General features: G+C 56.3%; 1 long non-coding RNA gene across 1 annotated transcript; it reads left to right on the top strand.

Moving 5' to 3' along the window:
* Positions 1-914: 914 nt before the first annotated feature.
* LOC125438837 lies at positions 915-12,085 on the top strand. The gene is made up of 3 exons (XR_007245428.1): positions 915-1,060; positions 9,509-9,514; positions 12,041-12,085. It is a non-coding gene; the product is annotated as an uncharacterized LOC125438837 (long non-coding RNA).
* The last annotated feature ends 10,856 nt before the right edge of the window (positions 12,086-22,941 follow it).

Raw genomic sequence — 22,941 nt, forward strand, 5'->3', positions numbered from 1 at the left:
CTTGAACCTGATTCAGTGCTCCACTTGGTGCTGGTGGAACACCATTCTTCAACATTTTATTTATTTATTTATTTATTGGTTGGATTTATAGGCCGCCTGGGCTCGAAGCAGCTCACAACGTACTGTGCACCAACAATCCATAAAATGCATAATAACAATCTCATTAAAACAATTCATTAAAATAATCAAGATGGAGCCAAGGCCCTGCCAAGATAGACATAGAAATATTTTGGGCAACAGCTCTGTTTAACAGGGTATCTTTTAACCTGGACAGCCAATCAGATCCAGCGGCCAATCATACGTTTTCTTGCACAAAAGCCCCCTGTGGCTCAATCCAATTTCTAAAAATACCTGTCGGACACCAGGAAAGGTGTTGTCAGGTGCCATGTTGGCGACCTTTGTCTTGCTCAATGGGTTTCATTTTTCAGCCTGCTGTGGTAGATAGAATGTTGGACTCGGAGGAGGGATTCCCATGTTCAGATCTCTCCCTCTTCACAGAGTTCAGTGGGTGCCCGTGGGGCAGTCTTTATCTTTAAGAGTAACTTACATCATAAGGAGGTTGTGAGGATAACATGAGATGAGTACAACTGTGGCCAGGTCTCTTTGTAGGAAGGGTGAAATGAAAAGGTAACTACTAACATGTTTTGTTAACCAACGAATTGAAACTGAATGATCAGCCAAACCAATAGTTGGCTCATCATTATATCATATCATACTTAATAGATTTTTTTGCTACTCCCTCTCTGTATGATGGAAAGTTCTGAGTGCATAGGCTACAAGGGGAACTCTGACTGGTATTCCTCATCCCTTTCCCAGTACTCATTGAAAATGGGGGGGGGGGAATGGGGATGAGATGCTGCATTGGCGTGGTATAGTAGTTAGGAGCAAGTGGATTCTAATCTGGAGTACCAGGTTTGATCCCCCACTCCTCCACCTGAGTGGCAGAGGCTTATCTGGTGAACTAGATGTTTTTCTGCATGCCTACATTCCTGATGGGTGACCTTGGGCTAGTCACAGTTCTTCTGAATTCTCTCACCCCCAGCTACCTCACACAGTTTCTGTTGAGGAGAGGGGAAGAGAAAGGAGTTTGGAAGGAGTTTGGAAGGCGTTTGGAAGAAGTTTGGAAGAAGAAGAAGAAGAAGAAGAAGAAGAAGAAGAAGAAGAAGAAGAAGAAGAAGAAGAAGAAGAAGAAGAAGAGGAGGAGGAGGAGGAGGAGGAGGAGGAGGAGGAGGAGGAGGAGTTTGGATTTATATCCCCCCTTTCTCTCCTTTAGGAGACTCAAAGGGGCTTACAATCTCCTTGCCTTTCCCCCCTCACAACAAACACCCTGTGAGGTGGGTGGGGCCGAGAGAGCTCCGAGAAGCTGTGACTTGCCCATGGTCACCCAGCTGGCGTGTGTGGGAGTGTACAGGCTAATCTGAATTCCCCAGATAAGCCTCCACAACTCAAGTGGCAGAGCTGGGGGGTGGGGGGGGCTGGAGGAAAGGGGGGGTGGGGGGGGGGGGGGGGGGGGGGGGGGGGGGGGGGGGGGGGGGGGGGGTGGGGGGGGGCGGGGGGGGGGGTGGGGGGGGGTTGGGGGGCCGGGGGATGGTGGGGGGGGGGGGTGGGGGGGGGGGGGGATGGGGGGGGGGGGGGGTGGGCGGGGGGGGGGGGGGGCGGGGGGGCGGGGGGGGGGGGGGGGGGGGTGGGGGGGGGGCGGGGCGTGGGGGGGGGGGGGGGTGGGGGGGGGGGGGGGAGGGGGGGGGGGGGGGTGGGGGGGGGGGGGGGTGGGGGGGGGGGGGGGTGGGGGGGGGGGGGGGTGGGGGGGGGGGGGGGTGGGGGGGGGGGGGGGTGGGGGGGGGGGGGGGTGGGGGGGGGGGGGGGTGGGGGGGGGGGGGGGTGGGGGGGGGGGGGGGTGGGGGGGGGGGGGGGTGGGGGGGGGGGGGGGTGGGGGGGGGGGGGGGTGGGGGGGGGGGGGGGTGGGGGGGGGGGGGGGTGGGGGGGGGGGGGGGTGGGGGGGGGGGGGGGTGGGGGGGGGGGGGGGTGGGGGGGGGGGGGGGTGGGGGGGGGGGGGGGTGGGGGGGGGGGGGGGTGGGGGGGGGGGGGGGTGGGGGGGGGGGGGGGTGGGGGGGGGGGGGGGTGGGGGGGGGGGGGGGTGGGGGGGGGGGGGGGTGGGGGGGGGGGGGGGTGGGGGGGGGGGGGGGTGGGGGGGGGGGGGGGTGGGGGGGGGGGGGGGTGGGGGGGGGGGGGGGTGGGGGGGGGGGGGGGTGGGGGGGGGGGGGGGTGGGGGGGGGGGGGGGTGGGGGGGGGGGGGGGTGGGGGGGGGGGGGGGTGGGGGGGGGGGGGGGTGGGGGGGGGGGGGGGTGGGGGGGGGGGGGGGTGGGGGGGGGGGGGGGTGGGGGGGGGGGGGGGTGGGGGGGGGGGGGGGTGGGGGGGGGGGGGGGTGGGGGGGGGGGGGGGTGGGGGGGGGGGGGGGTGGGGGGGGGGGGGGGTGGGGGGGGGGGGGGGTGGGGGGGGGGGGGGGTGGGGGGGGGGGGGGGTGGGGGGGGGGGGGGGTGGGGGGGGGGGGGGGTGGGGGGGGGGGGGGGTGGGGGGGGGGGGGGGTGGGGGGGGGGGGGGGTGGGGGGGGGGGGGGGTGGGGGGGGGGGGGGGTGGGGGGGGGGGGGGGTGGGGGGGGGGGGGGGTGGGGGGGGGGGGGGGTGGGGGGGGGGGGGGGTGGGGGGGGGGGGGGGTGGGGGGGGGGGGGGGTGGGGGGGGGGGGGGGTGGGGGGGGGGGGGGGTGGGGGGGGGGGGGGGTGGGGGGGGGGGGGGGTGGGGGGGGGGGGGGGTGGGGGGGGGGGGGGGTGGGGGGGGGGGGGGGTGGGGGGGGGGGGGGGTGGGGGGGGGGGGGGGTGGGGGGGGGGGGGGGTGGGGGGGGGGGGGGGTGGGGGGGGGGGGGGGTGGGGGGGGGGGGGGGTGGGGGGGGGGGGGGGTGGGGGGGGGGGGGGGTGGGGGGGGGGGGGGGTGGGGGGGGGGGGGGGTGGGGGGGGGGGGGGGTGGGGGGGGGGGGGGGTGGGGGGGGGGGGGGGTGGGGGGGGGGGGGGGTGGGGGGGGGGGGGGGTGGGGGGGGGGGGGGGTGGGGGGGGGGGGGGGTGGGGGGGGGGGGGGGTGGGGGGGGGGGGGGGTGGGGGGGGGGGGGGGTGGGGGGGGGGGGGGGTGGGGGGGGGGGGGGGTGGGGGGGGGGGGGGGTGGGGGGGGGGGGGGGTGGGGGGGGGGGGGGGTGGGGGGGGGGGGGGGTGGGGGGGGGGGGGGGTGGGGGGGGGGGGGGGTGGGGGGGGGGGGGGGTGGGGGGGGGGGGGGGTGGGGGGGGGGGGGGGTGGGGGGGGGGGGGGGTGGGGGGGGGGGGGGGTGGGGGGGGGGGGGGGTGGGGGGGGGGGGGGGTGGGGGGGGGGGGGGGTGGGGGGGGGGGGGGGTGGGGGGGGGGGGGGGTGGGGGGGGGGGGGGGTGGGGGGGGGGGGGGGTGGGGGGGGGGGGGGGTGGGGGGGGGGGGGGGTGGGGGGGGGGGGGGGTGGGGGGGGGGGGGGGTGGGGGGGGGGGGGGGTGGGGGGGGGGGGGGGTGGGGGGGGGGGGGGGTGGGGGGGGGGGGGGGTGGGGGGGGGGGGGGGTGGGGGGGGGGGGGGGTGGGGGGGGGGGGGGGTGGGGGGGGGGGGGGGTGGGGGGGGGGGGGGGTGGGGGGGGGGGGGGGTGGGGGGGGGGGGGGGTGGGGGGGGGGGGGGGTGGGGGGGGGGGGGGGTGGGGGGGGGGGGGGGTGGGGGGGGGGGGGGGTGGGGGGGGGGGGGGGTGGGGGGGGGGGGGGGTGGGGGGGGGGGGGGGTGGGGGGGGGGGGGGGTGGGGGGGGGGGGGGGTGGGGGGGGGGGGGGGTGGGGGGGGGGGGGGGTGGGGGGGGGGGGGGGTGGGGGGGGGGGGGGGTGGGGGGGGGGGGGGGTGGGGGGGGGGGGGGGTGGGGGGGGGGGGGGGTGGGGGGGGGGGGGGGTGGGGGGGGGGGGGGGTGGGGGGGGGGGGGGGTGGGGGGGGGGGGGGGTGGGGGGGGGGGGGGGTGGGGGGGGGGGGGGGTGGGGGGGGGGGGGGGTGGGGGGGGGGGGGGGTGGGGGGGGGGGGGGGTGGGGGGGGGGGGGGGTGGGGGGGGGGGGGGGTGGGGGGGGGGGGGGGTGGGGGGGGGGGGGGGTGGGGGGGGGGGGGGGTGGGGGGGGGGGGGGGTGGGGGGGGGGGGGGGTGGGGGGGGGGGGGGGTGGGGGGGGGGGGGGGTGGGGGGGGGGGGGGGTGGGGGGGGGGGGGGGTGGGGGGGGGGGGGGGTGGGGGGGGGGGGGGGTGGGGGGGGGGGGGGGTGGGGGGGGGGGGGGGTGGGGGGGGGGGGGGGTGGGGGGGGGGGGGGGTGGGGGGGGGGGGGGGTGGGGGGGGGGGGGGGTGGGGGGGGGGGGGGGTGGGGGGGGGGGGGGGTGGGGGGGGGGGGGGGTGGGGGGGGGGGGGGGTGGGGGGGGGGGGGGGTGGGGGGGGGGGGGGGTGGGGGGGGGGGGGGGTGGGGGGGGGGGGGGGTGGGGGGGGGGGGGGGTGGGGGGGGGGGGGGGTGGGGGGGGGGGGGGGTGGGGGGGGGGGGGGGTGGGGGGGGGGGGGGGTGGGGGGGGGGGGGGGTGGGGGGGGGGGGGGGTGGGGGGGGGGGGGGGTGGGGGGGGGGGGGGGTGGGGGGGGGGGGGGGTGGGGGGGGGGGGGGGTGGGGGGGGGGGGGGGTGGGGGGGGGGGGGGGTGGGGGGGGGGGGGGGTGGGGGGGGGGGGGGGTGGGGGGGGGGGGGGGTGGGGGGGGGGGGGGGTGGGGGGGGGGGGGGGTGGGGGGGGGGGGGGGTGGGGGGGGGGGGGGGTGGGGGGGGGGGGGGGTGGGGGGGGGGGGGGGTGGGGGGGGGGGGGGGTGGGGGGGGGGGGGGGTGGGGGGGGGGGGGGGTGGGGGGGGGGGGGGGTGGGGGGGGGGGGGGGTGGGGGGGGGGGGGGGTGGGGGGGGGGGGGGGTGGGGGGGGGGGGGGGTGGGGGGGGGGGGGGGTGGGGGGGGGGGGGGGTGGGGGGGGGGGGGGGTGGGGGGGGGGGGGGGTGGGGGGGGGGGGGGGTGGGGGGGGGGGGGGGTGGGGGGGGGGGGGGGTGGGGGGGGGGGGGGGTGGGGGGGGGGGGGGGTGGGGGGGGGGGGGGGTGGGGGGGGGGGGGGGTGGGGGGGGGGGGGGGTGGGGGGGGGGGGGGGTGGGGGGGGGGGGGGGTGGGGGGGGGGGGGGGTGGGGGGGGGGGGGGGTGGGGGGGGGGGGGGGTGGGGGGGGGGGGGGGTGGGGGGGGGGGGGGGTGGGGGGGGGGGGGGGTGGGGGGGGGGGGGGGTGGGGGGGGGGGGGGGTGGGGGGGGGGGGGGGTGGGGGGGGGGGGGGGTGGGGGGGGGGGGGGGTGGGGGGGGGGGGGGGTGGGGGGGGGGGGGGGTGGGGGGGGGGGGGGGTGGGGGGGGGGGGGGGTGGGGGGGGGGGGGGGTGGGGGGGGGGGGGGGTGGGGGGGGGGGGGGGTGGGGGGGGGGGGGGGTGGGGGGGGGGGGGGGTGGGGGGGGGGGGGGGTGGGGGGGGGGGGGGGTGGGGGGGGGGGGGGGTGGGGGGGGGGGGGGGTGGGGGGGGGGGGGGGTGGGGGGGGGGGGGGGTGGGGGGGGGGGGGGGTGGGGGGGGGGGGGGGTGGGGGGGGGGGGGGGTGGGGGGGGGGGGGGGTGGGGGGGGGGGGGGGTGGGGGGGGGGGGGGGTGGGGGGGGGGGGGGGTGGGGGGGGGGGGGGGTGGGGGGGGGGGGGGGTGGGGGGGGGGGGGGGTGGGGGGGGGGGGGGGTGGGGGGGGGGGGGGGTGGGGGGGGGGGGGGGTGGGGGGGGGGGGGGGTGGGGGGGGGGGGGGGTGGGGGGGGGGGGGGGTGGGGGGGGGGGGGGGTGGGGGGGGGGGGGGGTGGGGGGGGGGGGGGGTGGGGGGGGGGGGGGGTGGGGGGGGGGGGGGGTGGGGGGGGGGGGGGGTGGGGGGGGGGGGGGGTGGGGGGGGGGGGGGGTGGGGGGGGGGGGGGGTGGGGGGGGGGGGGGGTGGGGGGGGGGGGGGGTGGGGGGGGGGGGGGGTGGGGGGGGGGGGGGGTGGGGGGGGGGGGGGGTGGGGGGGGGGGGGGGTGGGGGGGGGGGGGGGTGGGGGGGGGGGGGGGTGGGGGGGGGGGGGGGTGGGGGGGGGGGGGGGTGGGGGGGGGGGGGGGTGGGGGGGGGGGGGGGTGGGGGGGGGGGGGGGTGGGGGGGGGGGGGGGTGGGGGGGGGGGGGGGGGGGGGGGGGGGGGGGTGGGGGGGGGGGGGGGGGGGGGGGGGGGGCGGGCGGGGGGGGGGGGGGGGGGGGGGGGGGGGGACCAACGGGGGGTGGGGGACGGCCCCCCACAGGGGGGGGGGGGGGAGGGGGGGGGGGGGGGGGGGGGGGGGGGGGGGGGGGGGGGGGGGGGGGTGCCATGCTGGCAGGGGCTGATGGGAATTGTAGTCCATAACATCTGGAGTGCCAAAGGTTCGCCACCACTGCTCTAGAGGCAGTGGGCCAAACACCAGTGATTTTAGTTGCCACCATACAAAACGTGACCTGGAATCTTCACTGTGAAGTTGAGGCTGTGGAGCCATGCCCCAATGATGGTGCATACATCAGCCTTGGAGGAGGACTCAGAGCTGGGCAGCGCAAGAGAGACAGAGACTTGGATTAGCGATAGATGAAAGTCCACTTGTAACGAACTAGTAAAGGCCAGGCAAAAGCAACCGTTATGAGTTCTTTATTGAGCTGGCATTCTTAGTCAGGAACAAGCAATGCGAGAACTGAAACCCGGATCTCGATCAACGGCTTTTACAGGGCAGCGGACAGGCTCCCGCCAAAAAAAGTATAAACAAGGCAGGATTTCACACGGGGTCTCACACAGACGAGCAAGCAAGTGAAAGATAACCAAAACAGCGAAATTCCCCTTCCCAGGCGTTAAGCCAAAAACTTCCAGCGGGAACCTTTTCAAGGTCGGACAGCACACACACACCACCACCTTACACCACTTAAGCAGAGGCGTATCTGCCTGGTGACATGAGGTACCCCATGTCCCTGGGGGTAAGCCACATGACCAGGAAGACTGCTCAGCCCCTACCTCCCCACGTGACCAGGAAGATGGCAAGGCAGCAGGACTTCCTGTTGCCTTGTCATCTTCGGACGCCCATGGCCCCACCCACATTGTCATCGACATGGGCAGGGTCAAGAGCACCTGACTGCCCCGCCCCGCCCTCTGCCCCACCCCCTTGCTCCTTGCTGGGCTCCCAGCTGGCAGCTTGCAATCCCTTCTGCCTCCTCCTCCGGGGGAAGCCAGAAGTGACTGCAGTCTCTCGGCCTCCGAGAGCTGCTTTTATAAGCACTGAGGCTGGGGGCGGGGCTTGGGGGCGGGGCCATTTGCCCTCCATTTGCCTCTGCACTTATGTGTCACTATGCACAGGCTGATGTCTTCAGTTCACCATGTGCTTTCCCTAGAACGGAATGGAGGACTAGCTCATTCAGCATCGCATCTTTATCTGTCTTTGTAAAAATGGTGTTTCTGATTTTCTCCAGCCGCTGCTGCTCTTGGTGGTTTGGACAGAGCAAATGTCACACATCTGAAGACTGGTGAGGGGCAGGAAAGGTGAAACGGCGGCTTTCTCCTCGTTTTCCCTCCCATCAGTGAGCAGGAGGCAGGTAACGTGATACGTCTGAGGGGGGATATGATTGAAGTCTATAAAATTATGCATGGGGTAGAAAATGTTGACAGAGAAATTTTCTCTCTCTTTCCCACAATACTAGAACCAGGGGGCATCCATTGAAAATGCTGGGGGGAAGAATTAGGACTAATAAAAGGAAACACTTCTTCACACAACATGTGATTGGTGTTTGGAATATGCTGCCACAGGAGGTGGTGATGGCCACTAACCTGGATAGCTTTAAAAGGGGCTTGGACAGATTTATGGAGGAGAAGTCGATTTATGGCTACTAATCTTGATCCTCCTTGATCTCAGATTGCAAATGCCTTAGCAGACCAGGTGCTCGGGAGCAGCAGCAGCAGAAGGCCATTGCTTTCACCTCCTGCACGTGAGCTCCCAAAGGCACCTGGTGGGCCACTGCGAGTAGCAGAGTGCTGGACTAGATGGACTCTGGTCTGATCCAGCAGGCTCTTTCTAATGTTCTTATGTACCCCCACTCTCCTTTTCCCCTCACCTGTAAGGAGTGGGGGGAATTGAAAATGTTTTACAAACTTTGGGGGGATTTGTCCAGAAAGGGCCAAAGGGAGACAATGAAATGTGAAGAAGAGTTCCAGCAGGTCCGAAGTCTGAAAGCCACTGTGTTAGGGGAGGGACGTCCTGCCAGGAAAGGCGGATAGTTAAACAATTTGTGCAACAGCAAGTAAGAGAACACGTTTCGCTTTATAGGTGGAAAAGGCACAGACGTTCTTGTGCAGCATCTTTCACTGGAGCGGTTGCATTAATTTTCAAGAAAAGTATCCGGAACTCTGTCTTGCTGGCACAGATGCAGATGGAAAAGAGGTGTCAACGGAACGCATACACGATTTGAAGGCTAACGAGCTGAACAGTTCCAGCAAAGGCGGAGCCCTCCCATCCAATCAGAGAACATGAAATACTCCATGTGAGACATGGGGACTCATCGCAGGACCTAAAACAATGTCTCTGAAATTTTTCCACCAGCGTTCCAGAGGTGCAAATGACTCCTGCTTCTTCCTAATCCTAGGGAAATGTTTTTGGCATTAATATTTTCCAAGACTTCCTTATAGATGGGTCTCAGGCCAAAGTGGTTGCACGAATGCACAGACAAAAGAAAAGCAAAATAGGAAGATATCCCATTGGCAATACTGCTATATTCCAAGACAGCAGTCTTTACTTTACCCTTGAATATTCACACATTGAGGAGGAGGAGGAGGAGGAGTTTGGATTTATATCCCCCCTTTCTCTCCTGTAGGAGACTCAAAGGGGCTGACAATCTCCTTGCCCTTCCCCTCTCACAACAAACACCCTGTGAGGTGGGTGAGGTTGAGAGAGCTCCGAGAAGCTGTGACTAGCCCAAGGTTACCCAGCTGGTATGTGTGGGAGTGTACAGGCTAATCTGAATTCCCCAGATAAGCCTCCACAGCTCAGGCGGCAGAGCGGGGAATCAAACCCGGTTCCTCCAGATCAGAGTGCACCTGCTCTTAGCCACTGCTCTCAGCCACTACGCCACTGCTGCTCCCCTTGATCTTAAAGCTATTTAGTACTATGATAATTGATAACCATGGGCTTTTAACACATATTGATATTTCTTAACGTTGTAAATTCATGCTGTTATCCATTTTTTAATATATAATATTTTATAGAAGATTTAACTTTTATTTCCTTCTGGTAATTTGTTTTACTTTTGTCAATCCGTTGCCACCCCGATTAATGGTTTCTGGTCAGGTCGTAAACAACTTCTTAATTTATGCCTAATAAAGGTTATTGTATTGTATTGTACTATGATAACTATGTATTGTACTATGATAACTTATTGTATTGTATTGTACTATGATGATTGCATAAAGCCCTGACCAATAACCTGATCTATGGCAGAGAGACTTTGAGGAAGGCTAGAGAAGGTGATGTACTAAGTAGGATTGTTCTTCTAAGGAATTCCTCGTAATTAGGAATTTAGAAATAAGCTTCCAAATTTACGTTGATCAGGTCTGAACTCATACACTGTGTTTGGTCATGCTATGCCACGGAGATCAAAATTCCATAGTATAGGTCCATCACAATTTAAAAAAACCCTATTCTTTTGGCAGGATTGGCAATTGACAAGTCTGAACTTCCATACAGCAAGGTAACTGGAGATCAAGGAAAAGAGCTTCTGAGATCCCAGTCATTTTGGAATCAAAACTTCCTTTGGCGAATATTTAGACTCTTCCTGTCCGGGCACTCCCATTCCATGAGTTACAGCACTCATGTACGGTAAAGATGTTCTTGGCAGATCCCCAGGCAACAGATCTTCAGGCTCTTGGTGTCTTGGTGGACTTGTGCTTCTAAGAGGATTGTTTACTCTAATGATATTTGTTGCGTGAGTAAGAGGAAGCAGTCCGCAAGACCTTTCATTCTGTGCTGGGTACATCTGAGTCACTTTTAATGCTTCTGGCTCCATTGGATGGAATGCTGCCAGTTGAGACAAGATAGTCGGCAAGGAAGATTGCCAACCTTTCCATTATTGATAGATCCTCAGCATCAGTGGGGCAAAGACTGGAGGCCGTCAGGGATGTTCTCGAGACCACTGTATAATTATAAGTTATTCATGAGGATGATGCAAAACTTTGAAAGTTCAGAGAAAAATAGGATTTAGATTGGCAATGGAAGGCCAATATCTGTGGGATGATCTTATTGAGAGGGAAGATGCAAGGCACGCGCTGTTGATGAAAGACAAAGTTATGGCAACCCCAAAAAGGAGTTTATTTTAAATAGAATCATAGAACCATAGACCAAGGGCCATCAAGTCCAACCCCCTGCAATGCAGGAACACATAATCAAAGCACTCCTGACAGATGGCCATCCAGCCTGTCTTTAAAAACCTCCAAAGAAGGAAACTCCACCACACTCCCAGGTAGTGCATTTCACTGTCAAACAGCCCTTACAGTCAGGATGTTTTTCCTGATGTTTAGGGGGAATCTCTTTCCCTTCATCTTGAACCCATTACTTCTGGTCCTAGTCTCTGGAGCAGCAGAAAACAAGCTTGCTCCCTCCCCAACGTTCCTTAACTTTCTCTTCACCAAACTAAACATCCCCAGCTCCCCAAGTCTCCCCTCGTAGGGCCTGGATTCCAGACCTTTGACCATTTTGGTTGCCCTCCTCTGGACCTGTTCCAGCTTGTCAATATCCTTCTGATTCATTTTATTTTATTAAACTTTTAAGGCAAGTGATTGAGCAGAGGTAGTTTGCCATTACCATCCTTTCCAAGTCTTCCTTGGTGGTCTTCCATCTAAGCACCCACCTTGCTTAGCTTTCAAGGGCTGATGAAATCTGATGAGACGTGGCTATGCCTCCCCCTTGACCCGGAGAAAAGATATGGGTATCTCAAATCAAGCCATTCAGGATCACAGATTCAGTACTGTTTTAGGTGGTTTCATGTCATTCAATTTATTTACTAGTTTTATAGTCTGCCTTTTTCACTGCGATGTAGGGCTGGGCACAGACTATTGTGCTTGGTAAATTTCGGGTTCAGGTTTTTAAAACCCAGGAATTTTCAGTAAAACTGAGTAAAGCCAATACCCATTGGTTTTATTCAGCATTCAACCAAAACTTTTCAGGATTTTAAAACATGAACCTGCCACTGCTTCAGCATTCAGTTGAAGCTCTCTCAGCCGATAAAGCCAAATCGTATTCAGGTCTTTTGGTGATCCAGTTTTTCCCACCCCTACTGAGACCATGCACAGAATTTACAGGAAGATATTCAAAGAAACAGCAACTTCCCCTCAGTGGTCCAGTCTATGCCTTGCTGTGTGGATTGCTGGCAAATCCAACGAAAGAACTCCTGTTTAGCAGGGCTGGGAATTTGTTTTGCCTTAAGAGTTGCTGCTTCTCAGAGTAGACAGTTCTGGACTAGATGGATCAGAAGGTCTGAGTCAGCATATGGCAGATAAATATGCCTGGAAGTGGTACAATGATGTCATCAACGTTGAAGCCCAACATTGAAGGAATACCTGCTGAGTCAGGTATCTGTTCTCTGCTCTCAGCTGAGGGCCATTTCCACTTATTGCAACACCCCTATGTGGCAAGCACTCCAGGAAGACTCATCACTCAAGAGAGTGTACACGTGTAGTGGTTAAGAGCAGGTGGATTCTAATCTGGAGAACTGGGTTTGATTCCCCACTCCTCCACCTGAATGGCGGAGGCTTATCTGGTGAACCAGATGTGTTTCTGCACTCCTACATTCCTGCTGGGTGACCTTGGGCTAGTCACAGCTCTCTCTGAACTCCCTCAGCTCCACCTACCTCACAAGGGAGGGGAGAGGAAGGGAAAGGAGTTTGGAAGTCCCTTTGAGTCTCCTTGCAGGAGAGAAAGGGAGGATATAAATCCAAACTCCTCCTCCCTTTTCTTTTTCTTTTTCTTTTTCTTTTTCTTCTTCTTCTTCTTCTTCTTCTTCTTCTTCTTCTTCTTCTTCTTCTTCTTCTTCTTCTTCTTCTTCTTCTTCTTCTTCTTCTTCTTCTTCTTCTATAGGAGATCACATGCCTTGCTTGCATAAGGCCCCAGGGTCAACTCTTGGTATCCCCAGTGAGAATGAAGAAGACATCTACAAAATACCCTAGAGTCTAACTACTGCAATTTGGTAGACATTACTGGGATTGGTGGACCAATGGATACAACGGGCATATGACAGCCAAATGTGCTCCTCTGCAGGAACTTATACTTTGCCCCACCTCTACAGTATATTGGGAACTAATGGTGGTGAAAAGTGTTGTCAAGGTTCAGGCTTCTTATGACAAAAAGGTTTTCAAGGCAAGAGGCATTCGGAGCTGGTTTGCCATTGCCTGCCTTTGCATAGCAATGGAACTTCCTTGGTGGTCTCCCATCTAATTACTCACCAGGGATGAGCCTGCTTAGCTTCTGCGATCAGGGGAGATTGGGCTGGCCTGGGCTATCCAAGTCAGGGCACCAAACATTAACACAGATAGTTGAATTTTTCGGGGGAGGGGGAATTTTAATCTGGAATACCGACACCAACTATGCCATTTATTGTGATGTACTACATAATTTAAATTTGTAGCTTTTATCGCTGCCTTAACTGTTGATTGTTTTTATTACTATTTTTATCTGCTGTGCACCGCCCAGAGCCCTTTGGGGATGGGGCGGTATAAAAGCTTAATCAAATAAAATAAAATAATAACTAAATAAATGTTACTGGCATTTAAAATGTGCTTGTTGGTCCACTGCCCTAATATCTAGAGCAGTGTTTTCCAACCTTTTCGATGTCACAGTACCCTTGACCTCACTCTTCATATCTCACGGTACCCCTGCTATCCTCCCCCACTTTCCCCTCCCAGTTCCCCTGCTTGCCACCCCCCACCTTCCCCTCCCAGGGTGAAGGGAAGTACGGGATGGGGGTGGGGTGGGAAGTGACTTCTGACCTTGTGGCAGGCCCTGCCCCCTGGGTCAGCTTTATATCCTTGCTGGTGCCAACGGGAGACACCACAAAAGTGAGGGGGGCTGGTAGCATTGCCGTGGTACCCCTGGGACATGCTCATGGCACCCCAGGGGACCACGGAACCCTGGTTGGAAATCACTGATCTAGAGACTTCATTGTAAGTCACCAGTATCAGGACCACCAACCCTCTGTCTTGGTCCTACTATCACCACCTTTAGGAGTTGTTTGTGCCAGGAGTTGACCTCCAGACATGCTTCTAGAGCAGTTTACATTGTTCCTCCCCTGCCCTGATAACGTGTGACTCCCTGAATTAGTGGAACATCATTGAACAACCCTGAGGAAATCCTTTCACACAAATAGCTAATCATGCATCTAGGCATCCATGCAATTGAATGCGCAAGTCCTGAACGTTGCTCCTGTTTAACTCAATTGAACTCAACGGGCTTAAACCTCAGTAAGTCCGCCTAGGATTTCCCAACTAGCAACCATACCGCCAGAAAATAAACAAACCAAGAATAGGGATTTGGGACGAACGTACTTGGCTGATCCAGAATAAATACCCTCTAGGCCAGGGAGTCTCTTAGAAATTCAGCATAGCAGGGAGCTCAGTTTGGCAACCATTTTGCTCCAGAGACCACTTAGCATGCCAATTAATCCGGCCCTGAACACCACGACAGCCTCGCAGGAAGCCTTGAAATTTAACCTTGAGAGTTTAGAGTCACTTCTAAGCTCCAGGTATGTAAGCAGTACCTGCCCAAAGGAGTGCTAAACATGCACAGTCATGTGCCAACTAATTTGGCAACGACATGATGAATCTGGATGCTGGTATAATGAATCGCTTGGCACTCATCTTTCTCTGCCAGAATTTTAATCTCTAGCCTGGTACATTTTTTGATTGCAGTCATTGCAACAGAGAGATCCTGCCTACAGAGCTCAGGATTGAGTGGGCATCATTTCAGGTATTAGGTCACGGAGAACTTGCCTTCCACAGATAATTGCTCCACTGAACCATTTTAGAATGGAATTCAACAAATGGATGAGCCTTTGATACAGTTTTGGAGAGCATCAATATAGGCCCTTTCCCCACTTACCTTAAGCCCCGCGCTACTCTCCTCAAGTAGCGCGGGGTCCCAGGGCACTCCCCACTACAGGGGCGGCAACAGCGCAGCCGCCCTGACACTGCCGCTCTCGCACCCCCTCAGCTCGTGGCATCCCTGGCGCTCCTCAAAACGGCGCCTTTTGATGACCCTGCGCAGAGCGTGGGGTTATGGGGATGCCCGGGTGCGCACCAGAGATGCCGCACGCTGAGAGCAGCACGCAGCAAAGGGTGGTCAAAGGTAAGTGGGGAAAGGGCCATCGTAGGCAATGGAAAAGGCCTTGGAGATTTCCTTGGAGGACATCTTGGTGTCTTTTCAGGTTTCTCTGTGATAGGGTAATTACCTCGGCATGAAAATTCATGGTTGATGAGTATCTGGGACGGCATGGGCTGATGGGAATGGCAATGCTTCCTGAGCTAGTCTGGGTGAAGTGGTGCCGAGTGAGCATTTAAAGCAAGGAACCAAGGGTGGTGAAAGTATCAAGCAAGAGGAGGTCAGGAACAAGGGATGGTCAGTATGAAACTGTCATACAACCATGAGTCAGCCAAGAGGATCCAGACAGCAAGGTATGCAGGACCAGGAAAGGTCAATAAGAACATAAGAACTAGCCTGCTGGATCAGACCAGAGTCCATCTAGTCCAGCATTCTGCTACTCGCAGTGGCCCACCAGGTGCCTTTGGGAGCTCACATGCAGGATGTGAAAGCAATGGCCTTCTGCTGCTGCTGCTGCTCCTGAGCACCTGGTCTGCTAAGGCATTTGCAATCTGAGATCAAGGAGGATCAAGATTGGTAGCCATAAATCGACTTCTCCTCCATAAATCTGTCCAAGCCCCTTTTGAGAAGCTATCTATCAGGTTAGTGGCCATCACACACCTCCTGTGGCAGCATTATTCCAAACACCAATCACACATTGGCAAGTGAAGAAGTGTTTCCTTTTATTAGTCCTAATTCTTCCCCCCAGCATTTTCAATGAATGCCCCCTGGTTCTAGTATTGTGAGAAAGAGAGAAAAATGTCTCTCTGTCAACATTTTCTACCCCATGCATAATTTTATAGACTTCAACTTCATATCCCCTCAGGCGTCCTCACTCTCCCAAACTTAAAAGGAGTCCCAAACGCTGCAGCCTCTCCTCATAAGGAAGGTGCCCCAATCCTTCAATCATCCTCGTTGCCCTTCTCTGCACTTTTTCTATCTCTTCGATATCCTTTTTGAGATGTGGCGACCAGAACTGAACATTACAACGCACTCCACGTCTTGCCGATTAGCTTTCCACGGCTTTATATAAGGGCATGACAATCCTTGCAGTTTTATTATCAACTCCTTTCCTAATTATCCCCAGCATAGAGTTTGCCTTTTTCACAGCTGCCATACATTGAGTTGACATTCCCTATGAGTTGAACTATCAACTAAGACGCCCAAATCCCTTTCCTGGTCTGTGACTGATAGCACTGACCCCTGTAGCATGTATGTGAAGTTTGGATTTTTTGCCCCTATGTGCATCACTTTGCATTTTGCTACATTGAACTGCATTTGCCATTTCTGAGCCCACTCACCTAATTTATCAAGGTCCGCTTGGAGCTCTTATATGGCATAGTGAAGAGTGGCAGATTCTGGAGAACCAGGTTCAATCCCCCACTTCTCTACATGAAGCCTGCTGGGTGACCTTGGACCAGTCACAATTCTCTCAGAACTCTCTCAGCCCCACCTACTTCCCAAAGTGCTTGTTGTGGGGGCAGGAGGAAGGGATTGTGATTGTAAGCTCCTTTAAAAGCCTTTGAGATGGAGAAGGTAGTCCTCTATGCAAGCACCGGGTCATTACTGACCCATGGGATGGGATGGCTCTGCAGGAAAGTAATGGCAAACCACCTCGGCTTCTCACTTGCTTTGAAAGCCATTTGTTGGGGTTGACATACATTGGTTGACCACACTTGCATACATACATAGGGGTGAGCTGACATGGCTTTATTTGTTTCTTTTTGATTTTGCAGATTCTCCCTGCCATGATTTTGGTTCGGTCCATTTATGGTACTGTCACTCATCACTCTCGTACCAGTCATAGGCCTTTTTTCTCCACTTGTGAAATGTATTCCATTGGAGTGCTTTTCTTGAGCAACACATGAAAAAGTTGAAGAATACATTCATTGTCCTGGGAAAATTCAGCATGAGAAAAGAGAAGCTGGAATACACAGGAAATAAAATAAAATGTGGCTATTTAAATGGAATCAGACAGCACTTGATATTCACGCTCATCCCTACTCAAACTTTGTGCTGGATCTTGCTTTCTGCTCTGCTGGACAGCTCCGCTGACTTGGGAACATTTATGCTCTACAACTCCACTGCTGTATTATTGGTGGGAATGGGTCAGAAGTCCTTGGTAGTTGTCGTGTTGAGAACCTGGTGGAGCTGGGTCCTTCCCTGAAGGCTGTAAGCCACTGGCCTCCATCAGAAAGTTATGTGTCAAATATTTTTTTCTCTTAGGTCAGCCTCTACTAGGTCTTGGACCCCTGAACACACACACGAAGCTGCCTTATAGCAAATCAGACCATTGGTCTGTCAAGATCAGTACTGTCTTACTCGGACTGGTGGCAGTGCTCCAGTAGAGGACTTTTGCATCACCCAATACATGATTATTTTATTTGGAGGGGCCCAGAATCGAACAGGGGATCATGGCCATGCCAAACAGATCCTCAGCCACTGAGTGTCTGCTCCGCTTGGGGAATATAGAACATTCACGGAGGTTCTTTCTGGCCCTGCATTTCCAGCAATGGTGAATTCCACACAGGATCAATATAATGTCTTTAGGATGATATTAAAAGATCCTTTTGGGATTTTGTGTTCCCATAACACAGGAGAACACAAGCATTGCCAGCCAAAACAGATCTTTTTTTTCCCCTGCCTGCTGCACACTCTTGTCATTTTCAGAGTGCTGCCCACCATTTTGTGTGCTGCGGGAAATTCTCCGCGGAGATTCCCCATGGAGGTTTCCGCTGTTTGCAGCTCCTCCGTTTGCTATTTCGCTGTCGAAAGTAAATGAATAAAGTTTGTTTAGCCTAGTGATCCCATACATGTGCCATTTTTCTTTTCTTTTTTTTGAGGGGGCTGTCTGCAAAGCTGCATAGACACAAATATGCACACATTGAAGCATCACTAATCATGTCTCAGTAGCTTCACAGACACCCTCCTCAAAACAACAAAAAAGGAGAAATGACAGTTGCGCGGGATCGCTAGGCTGAATAAACTTCATTCATTTACTTTTGACAGCGAAATAGCAACTGGATGAGCTGCAAGCAGAGGAAACCTCCATGGAGAATCTCCTGAAGCACACACAAATGGCAGCCACAAGCTGTGGAAACAAAAGTAAGGAGTTTGGAGGGGAGAAATAAAGTGTTTCCTGCCTGGGATTGGGCGGGGGGGGGGGGGATCACCAGTTTAACGATTTTTGAAAAACCTGGGTTGAGAGAAATATAATGGGTTGAACTCATTTTGGGGAAGAAGAAGAAGAAGAAGAGTTTGGATTTATATCCCCCCTGTCTCTCCTGCAGGAGACTCAAAGGGGCTGACAATCTCCTTGCCCTTCCCCCCTCACAACAAACACCCTGTGAGGTAGGTGGGGCTGAGAGAGCTCCGAGAAGCTGTGACTAGCCCAAGGTCACCCAGCTGGCGTGTGTGGGAGTGCACAGGCTAATCTGAATTCCCCAGATAAGCCTCCACAGCTCAGGCGGCAGAGCAGGGAATCAAACCCGGTTCCTCCAGATCAGATACACAAGCTCTTAACCTCCTACGCCACTGCTGCTGTGCAAAGTTCTTCCCCAAAATATTTCTTATAAAGTCTTAAAGACGTGATATTTGTGCTGTGTGGAATCCACCAATGTCCACTCAGATACTCCTGAAAACTCACCACCCTTAATGCTGGGTGACCCAGCATGATACTGTCTCTCCTTCCCACAATCTACATCTGGATGGAGAACATCCTGTACTGTAGCTGATGGAGTTCTGGATAAAGACAGGTATGTCAGTGCAGGCAAAGGTGTGAATGGCGTTGGAGCCTAGTTGTAGTGCATGCATCTGGGACAGGGGAAAGACTGGTTTTCTCCGCCCCCTTTCCCATCCTGCATCCATCAGATCTGGCAGGTCTTTAGTAGGTTATTTATATGAAGAAGCTTGCGGGCAAAACAGATAAGGCTTGGAAGTCTTTTAAACAGGATTGCTCATGATTTATGACTGTGACAGATGGGGAGTTAATGGGCACTGCAGTGAAAGTCAGCATCGTTGAGGCCTGACTCACGCTTTTGCTCTCCTAGACATTTGCCTCGGCACAAAAGAAGGCCCGGGTTCACTGTGCTGAGTCAGTGAGCCAATTAAGCAAATGGAGTAGCCATTTCCTCGAATTTGCAGTTTGGCTTAGGGCGGTGGTAAGCGTCTGTGGACTGTGTTCAGACCTCAGAGCCAGCATGGCATAGTGGCTAAGAGCTGCTGACTCTAATCTGGAGAACTGGGTTTGATTCCTCACTCCTCCACATGAAGCCTTCTGGGTGACCTTGGGCTGGTCACATTTCTCTGAGGACTCTCTCAGCCCCACTTACCTGATAAGGTGTCTGCTGTGGGGAGGGGGAAGTGATTGTATGCCATTTCGAAGGCTGATTCCGCATGGGCCAAAAACAGCGGTGTGAAAACGGTGTGAAAACAGTATAAACCCTTTTACACCGTTTTAAACCCTTTTACACCATTTTCACACCGTTTTCACACTTTGGGCCATGTGGAATTAGCCTAAGGCTCCTAAAAGGTACAGAAAAGTGAGGTATAAAAACCACACTCCTCCGCCTCCTCCTCCTTCTTTCTTCTTCTCACAAGTGACATCACTTCTAGTTACGCAACAGGAAATAGTGTTGTCGCAGGATGCTATTTTGCCTTCACTAAGGATGCCAACCTCCAGGTGGGACCTGGGGATTCTCTGGAAGGGGCTTACAATCTCCTTGCCCTTCCCCCCTCACAACAAACACCCTGTGAGGTGGGTGGGGCTGAGAGAGCTCCGAGAAGCTGTGACTAGCCCAAGGTCACCCAGCTGGCGTGTGTTGGAGTGCACAGTCTAATCTGAATTCCCCAGATAAACCTCCACAGCTCAGGCGGCAGAGCAGGGAATCAAACCCGGTTCCTCCAGATTAGAATGCCCCTGCTCTTAACCACTACTGGAAGTGACATCAGTTTGCCACCTGAATTTCTCCTGCAGTTCTCGGCTGCATCCCGGCAACTCGGTTGCCTCATGGTTGTCTGCCTCAAGCAACTGCTGAACAGCTTTGCAGTTTCAGTGTAGTTTCCTTCCTTTCATTTCCTGTGAGGTCGGTGGGGCTGAGAGAGCTCCGAGAAGCTGTGACTAGCCCAAGGTCACCCAGCTGGCGTGTGTGGGAGTGCACAGGCTAATCTGAATTTGTAAGCTGCCTTGAGACTTCTTACAGGAGAGAAAGGTGGGGCATAAATCCAAACCCTCTTTCCTGGGGGATCCCCAGATCCCATTTGATGGCTGGCATTCATTTGTGATTGTATTCCTGTATAAACTACAAAAAACAACAACCCATCCAACATGTGCATACTATGCAAAGCAATGCAGAAAATCAGCTGCAACAAAATGGAGAATGGAAACAGTTCATCCCAAAATATAACTGCATATAAAATTAAATGAAATGGGAAACATTTTGCCTGCCTCAAGCGTGGAGGCAAGTAGCTGGCACAGATGCAAATTCGGATACTTGTTCATAGCGCGATAACTCATTTTACCTCCGTTTAAATGGTTGGATGCCTTTTGTTTTTATGGAAATAAGGAATGTTCATCTCCATTTAGAGCCACGAGCTAGACCAGAGGCCTTTGTACCACAAAGATATAGCCATGAAAAGGGTATTCACAAATGTTCAAATCCCACAAAAACTTTAAATTAAGACGCAAGTGTTGTGTTTTAAATGTGAAATGAGACTTCTGGATTTGAGTTCTTCAGACGGGTTTGCCAGAATTGCCAAAAGATACTACTCTTATGAATGAAATCTTATAAACTGCCATCCGTGAAATACTAAAACCTGTTGCATGTCATCTATCAAAGGCTATCAGGGACTCTATATTATTGTATGTTAGAAACACTGGAAAGTTAGAATGTTAGAAAGCATTAGAAAGTTTTGAAACGGTGTCAACTATCGAACTAAAATGTTATCAGATGTAGGTAAAGATATGTATACATTCACTAAATCGTTCAGAGAAATCCATTTGGGAAGTATTCGGCGCCAAAAATTTGCTGGAACAATTTTTAGAAGAAATATATGAAAAATATATGAAAAAAGGAAAGAATGATGATGTAGTTCCAAGTTTATGTCAAAGTTAAAGTGTATATAAATATAATAGAAATTTGTCTTTAAGCTTTGAATGAAGTAAAGAAAAAAGAAGAATGGTTATACAAAATTAGGAATTAATTTGAGACTTAAATTTAAGATTGTAATAATGAGGAAGTAAAATAAGTAATATTTGTTACAGTAGAATATGGAAGAAATGGAAATTATGTAATTTATGTGTTTTTTATGTTCTTTTGTAATTTTGAAACTAATAAAGATTTATACTTCAAAAATTTTTTTTAGAAGAAAATCATTCCAGCTTCACATAGCCTGTGAGTCAATCTATACCTTCATTTAACCAGTTTCCCCGGCTTCTAACAACAGCTAGACGTAGATGCTCCGGAGTTTATAACCACATCAGATACTAATAAAATACTACTCCCTTGATAAAGTTTTTACATGTCTTCATTAAAATCCCAAGCCTTCGGCTGGATCAAGTGTCCCCCTCCCCCCAAAGGACTCTTCTGTAGCCATGCCCTGTGCTTCTCTGATAGCTTTATTCAAAGGGATGGTGTCACACAATCATTATTACACGCAATTAAGTTGTATTAATGATCAGGCTGGGAGGTGTTGGCTGACAGGAGCGGCGCAGTCAGTTTTGAGAAAACGCACCTTTCATCTGGTGGAGAAGAATCTGACAGATGTCTGTTGCGGTGGAAAAGGCTGACACCCTCAGTTACCTTGGGTAACCCCAGACATGTAACTTGCATTAAACCTGATGACTCGGGGGAAGGGCTGGGGCTCAGTGGCAGAGCATCTGTTTTATTTTATTTTTTTAATTTTTTATTGTATCGTTTGAATTTTACATTTTGTATTAATGCTTTTCTTCATTCGTTTTCAAACAATACATTTTAAGAACATAAGAACATAAGAACGAGCCTGCTGGATCAGACCAGAGTCCATCTAGTCCAGCATTCTGCTACTCGCAGTGGCCCACCAGGTGCCTTTGGGAGCTCACATGCAGGATGTGAAAGCAATGGCCTTCTGCTGCTGCTGCTCCTGAGCACCTGGTCTGCTAAGCTGCTGCTCCTCAGCACCTAAGGTCTGCTATTTTCCCCCTTTCCCCCCCTCCCCCCTATATTTTTTCATAGTTTTATCAAACAAACAGCAGTGAGTTCATTCTTTGTAATCTCTTCTCCCATTTCTCCTCGTTGACTCCAGCTTCTTTCATCCAGTCCACGTATATGGTCCATATCTTCAAGATTTCGCTCTGTTTATCTTGCCACAGTTTATTCTTTGTTATTTCGAAAATGTCCAGTGTCACTTATTCCCAGATGTATTCCAACCATTTCTGGATGGTTCCAGATGTATTCCAACCATTTCTGGAGCAGCAACAGAAGGCCATTGCTTTCACATCCTGCCCGTGAGCTCCCAAAGGCACCTGGTGGGCCACTGCGAGTAGCAGAGGGCTGGACTAGAAATCAGTGGTGGAGAACCTTTGGCACTCCAGATGTTATGGACTACAATTCCCACCAGCCCCCGCCTGGAAGGGGCTGATGGGAATTGTAGTCCATAACATCTGGAGGGCTAAAGGTTCGCCACCACGGGACTAGATGGACTCTGGTCTGATCCAGCAGGCTAGTTCTTATGTTCTTATGTTCTTATGTCCATTTTTTCTTTTCTTTCCAGCCTAAAGCTATTGTTGCACGTGCTGCTTTGATCATTATCTTATACATATAGCTATATTTTTTATCTACCCTTCTATCCTCCATTACACTCATGAACATTAAATCATTATTTATCCCAATATTAATCTTCACCAGTTTCTCGAGCATCTGTTTCGCATGTCAAAGGTTGGCAGAATCTCCTCTTCAAGGATTGCAGGCAGCAGCTTGGAAGAGAGGCCCATCTCTGCCTGAGACTGTGACGAGTCAGCAACCATCAGAGCTGAATGGACCAACGAACACACATGAAGAGAGAGACAGTGTGGTGCCGTGGTTAAGAGCAGGTGAACTCTAATCTGGAGAACCAGGTTTGATTCCCTGCTCTGCCGCCTGAGCTGTGGAGGTTTATCTGGTAAACGAAATTAGCTTGTGCCGTGCCAGCTGGGTGACCTTGGGCTAGTCGCAGTTCTTCGGAGCTCTCTCAGCCCCACCCACCTCACAGGGTGTTTGTTGTGGAGGGAGGGAGGGAAAGGAGTTTGTAAGCCCCTTTGAGTCTCCTTACAGGAGAGAAAGGGAGGAGATAAATGGAGAGAACTGTGACTAGCCCAAGGTCACCCAACAGATTTCATAGAGAGAAGTGGGGAATCAAACCTGGTTCACCAAATTATAGTTCGCTTCTCAGGTAGAGG

Source organism: Sphaerodactylus townsendi, linkage group LG09, assembly GCF_021028975.2.
Source record: "Sphaerodactylus townsendi isolate TG3544 linkage group LG09, MPM_Stown_v2.3, whole genome shotgun sequence".
Lineage (NCBI taxonomy): Eukaryota > Metazoa > Chordata > Lepidosauria > Squamata > Sphaerodactylidae > Sphaerodactylus > Sphaerodactylus townsendi.